Source organism: Cupressus sempervirens, chromosome 7 (genome assembly GCF_028749045.1).
Source record: "Cupressus sempervirens isolate cs-2001-9-10 chromosome 7, ASM2874904v1, whole genome shotgun sequence".
NCBI lineage: Eukaryota > Viridiplantae > Streptophyta > Pinopsida > Cupressales > Cupressaceae > Cupressus > Cupressus sempervirens.
The window spans coordinates 406,577,030-406,581,980 of NC_143124.1; positions in this window are offsets into that span (position 1 = coordinate 406,577,030).

A 4,951-nucleotide genomic window follows, 5' to 3' on the forward strand; every position below is an offset into this window, starting at 1 on the left:
TCTTAGTGCAGGTGCAAATGCAAAAGATGTCAAATTTTTTGTCAAAAATAATGGTGCAAAAAGAGATTTTTTGGGCGGTTTTATAACCCATGCACTGGGCCGAGTGCACAACACTCTGCCCCCATGTGTGCGCTCATGCGTTTGGTTTTTTTTTTTCAATTTTCAATTTTTTTTGTTTTTCAAAATTTTCTAATGTTTTTTTGTTTTTTGATTTTCTAATTTTTTTTAATTTTTTGAATTTGACAACTTCTAGAAATCTAACTCTAATAAAATTTTCTTCTCCCGACTCTCGAACTGGGAGTCGAAAAAAGTAGGGGGTCCCCATTCCTAGTGAGGAATGGGGCATGTGTTGTGGATGCCACAAGAAATAGCCCCAAAAAAAAGAAGAAATCAACGAAGCATTTCTTCATCAATAAACACTCTTCCAACATGTGTCAAACACCAACCAAACTTTGCACATCTCAAGCATCTTTTAGATGACTTTACGATCAAAATCTCAGAATTTGAAACCTTCAAACTTTGTGTGTGTGTTGTGTATTCATTCCCTTTGATGCCTCAAGATGTATTCTATCAAATTTTTTTGATGACTCAAAACTATCTTCCCCTCCTCCCAGCTTATTTGTTCAGAATCTCCACGAAGGTTTTTTATCAATCAATTACTTGGCCAGATGAGAGAATCAGTTCGAGGGCTCTTTGTGAGATGCAACATTCTATTCTAATTTCTTTAATAATTGGTCCTTGTCATTCAAAACTTTACTTTGTTGAAACAATACTTTGAATACAAGATAGTTTGTTTTAAACACGCATCTTTTTCCATTTTAGATCTTTAGAATCCTTCAAACTTAACACCATATTTTCTTCTATTGTCTCTTTTTTTCTTTTTTCTTTTTCTTCCATATCTTGACTACACTTAGACTGCGTGGTCAGAACATCGGTGTCATTTCTTGGATTTGATCTTCTTGTGAGCATCACTTGTGTTCCTCTTTTACAACTTTTAGAGACTCTCACGCCAAACAATGACCTTAACAACCTCTCGAGGAGACCCCTCCTATTTGAACTAGTTTAAGTTTAGATCGCCTCTCGTCATTGTTAACTTCAATTCTACAACACCTAAAACAATCAAAATTTTAAATTTGCAAAGTGTTGAGAACTTGTTGGTCCAGACCTCTAATTTCTAGACTGAAAATACCCTATTTTCGCAAGAAATGTCCGTTGCTATGTTGGTATAAGACACACAATTGTCTAAATGTTTTGACAAAGAAATACCTCTTCCTGAAATTTGAACCAAAGAGTGGTTAGTTAAATCTTTAAAAGAAAATCTCAAGTACACCTTACCCCCCAAGACTAACACAACTTTGAAAAGAAACACATGACTAAAAGCAAACACACAACATCAAAGCAAACACACTTTGCAGAAGTAAACACACTTCCAGGAATGAAAATCTAAGTTCAGTGCATAAATAAAATTTAACTAATTTGATTATTATTTATCATTTTTTTAGGCTTCAAAATAATGCTTCAGAAACTACCCATTTATGGGCAAGGATAGAAATTCCCCCTATAAGGAACTGAGCCTAAAAGTGTTTTCTCCAAAAATTTCCACAATTTGATAAGGTCCTGTCCATAAGCGTTGAAACTTGGTATGGCTGCCTAGCTTTTCTTTTGCCTTATCCTAGAGTAGAACAAGGTTGGAAATCTTGAATTATTTGATCGTGGCTCTCTTGTCGAACCATCTTTTCACAACGGCTTGATGTTTAGCCATGTGCTCCAATGTAGCTATTCATTTTTCATCCATCTCTAAAAGATTCATCAATCTAATTTTTACTTTGTCAGCATCTTCAATATACTCACTCATGAATTTAAAAACTAAGATTCTGAGGCTAAGTGGAAATACTGGCTCTTGTTCGTATACAAGAAAATATGGAGAAGTTCCCAAAGAATTTTTGACTCTCACTCGATCTATCCATAAGGCATATTTGAGTTGTATATGCCAATCCCTAGGATTTTATTTCAACAATTGTCGTATTACCATGACCAGGTTCCTTTTTGTGGATTTCACTACCCCGTTTCCTTGTAGGTAGTAATTTGAAGAGAACTTGATAATAACTTTGTTTTCAAATGCCCACTGGGTCAGGAATGTAGATGTGAAAGCAGACCCATTATCACACACAAGGGAAAATGGCATTCTGAATCAAGTAACAATATGTTCTTCCAAAAAGTCTATCACTGCCTTAGAAATGCAATTTCTAAATGTTTCTACCTTGGTCCATAATGTGTAGTAATTTGTAGCTGTGAGAATAAATGCATGTCTAGTTGATGATGGTGGGTTGACCAAACCAATGAAATCTAGCCCCCACTTTGCGAAGGGGCATATCTCGTACATAGGCTGTAAGGGCATTGCCCGATTCCTTTATCTGTTGGCACTAATTTGGCAGATAAGGCAAGAGCGTACATTCTCAAAATTATCTTCAAATAGCACGGGTAAAAATAACCCAATCTTAGAATCATGTGGGTCATTGCTTCTGCTAAACCATGTCCTATACCATACTTATACTGAAAGTGTTCCAAGACTTCTTGTGCTTCCTCATGACCTAAACACTTTCGATAATTCCCTTCATAGTTTCTCTTGTACAACTTGTTGTCATGCAACATATAAGATTCACACTTCATTTTAAGTCCCCTACATCATGAACTATTCATCCACTTTGGGCATTGGTCTTGTAGGAGATAATAAACAATGTTTTGATACCAAACATTCATCACTACTCCCTGATTAATGTCAACTTCTGATACAACCATCTTCTTCTAATCATCCTTATTCATTTCATCATCAAACCTAAATTCTTTTTCATTCCCACCCTAGTTATTAGCTATCATTTTTGACAACCCTTGACCTCTGACTAATCTCATAGATTGAATTTCAAGATCGAATTCTTGAAGTATAGCCATCCACTTTCCTCTCCTTTCATCAAGTTCATTCTACATTAAAAGCATCTTTACTACTGGATCAGGTACAAATGCATACACCTTACTTCTCAGTATGTAATGATGAAATTTCCTTATTGCCTTCATCAACGCAAAGGATTGTTTATCAAGGTTTGAATAATTCAACTTAGCATTCTTCAAAGGACAACTCATAAAAGCAATTGGTCTTTCATCTTCCTTTTCCCTTTTCTGTGTTAGGATTCCTACACAAGAATGTTTGAAAGCAAAGGAATAGATCTTAAATGGTAACTCATAATTGGGACTCACCAAAATTGGGGCTGTTTAAATGGCCACATTGATATCTTCAAATGATTTCTTTATCTCTATAACCCATTCAATCTTAGCCCCTTTTTTGAGTAAATCATTAAGGGGATGAACTATCTCTACAAATCTACTTATGAATTTCCTTACAAAATTTATCTTCCCAAAGAAAGACTTCAATTGTGTGGAGGTGCTAACTTTAGAATGGATTCAACTCTATCTAGATCAATAGAGATTTTGGCTTCAAAAATGGTATGTCCTAGGAGCTTTCCTTTGGTAATGCCAAATGAACATTTCTTGGGATTGATAGATATGGCGTATTTATGACACCTATTGAATACCTATCTTAAATCAACAATGTGGGTACTTCAATCTTTTGAAAAGATAGTCAAGTGATCCATGTAGATAACTATACACCTACTAATCAATCCTTTGAAAGCTTCATCCATCACATGTTGAAATGTAGCTCCTACATTAATCAATCCAAAGGGCATTTTTATATAGGAAAAAGTTCCCCACTTCGTTGTGAAAGCTATCTTTAGCCTATCTTATTCTTCAACCATCACCTGATTATATCCTAAATATTTTTCTAGGAAAGACATCATTTTCAAAACATTTACAATTTGCAGAACCTCATCAAGTGAGGGTAGAGGATAGTTATCTTTCTGTGATGCTAGATTCAAGTTATGAAAGTCCATACAAAGATGAATCTCTCCAGTCTTCTTCCACACAGGAACCAAATTTTCCACTCATGTGGAATGGTGGATAGGAAATATGATCTTAGCATCCATTAACTTCTTTACTTCTTTAATGATTAGTGGTTCAATGAGAGGATCTACCGGTCTTTGTCTTTGTCAAAATGGTTTGGCATCGGGCTTCAGTGGGATGTCATGTGTGATAATCTTTGGATTGTAAATCTTTAACTCTTCATAGCTCCAAGAAATGACATCCTTATACTCAGTGAGTAATTTGAGCATGTCTTCCCTTTCCTGTGAGTTGCATGCTTTTCCTATCTATACCATTCTTGGTTCTTCATTAGTACCCAAATTGTACAAGTCACATTCTTCGATTCCCTTTTCTTGAGTTTCCCTTCTATGGAGTTTTGATTCATCATGATCAAAGATATGTTCAAGTTCAACCATTCCTTTTGGAATAGTGTTGGTCTTTAGATTCAAAATCCCATCTTCATCTTCAAGCCCATCATCTTCAAGTCTGTCATCTAGTGTATCATCAATCTCTTGTCCCTCAAAATGGTGACTGCACATGATAAACTCATGTATATGTTGATAATCTTGAAAGATTTGGAAGTTTATGATATTATTAGGGATTAATGGAACAACAACCAATTCTACCAAAAATATTTTCAACTTGGTTCTTTCAACTAGTTGCAAAGCACTTGCTGAAATGGCGAGAACATCTACTATCATGTTCTTTCTTCTTGGAATGGATTTGATGTTTAAGGCCTCAAAGTCATCCAATATATCCCATACCCTTTTTCGGTAAGAAAGTAATCTTTTATCGTTGCAAGAGTATACAAATATTACTTTTTGTATAAGCAATTGAGAGTCCCCTTCAATTTTAATAGTTGTGACTCCTTTCTCCAGTGCAAAGAGAAGTCCTCAAATTAATGTTTCATATTGTGTAGCATTGTTAGTACATCTAACTATAACTAATATGGGGCATAGAAAGACCTACCTTTTGGGTT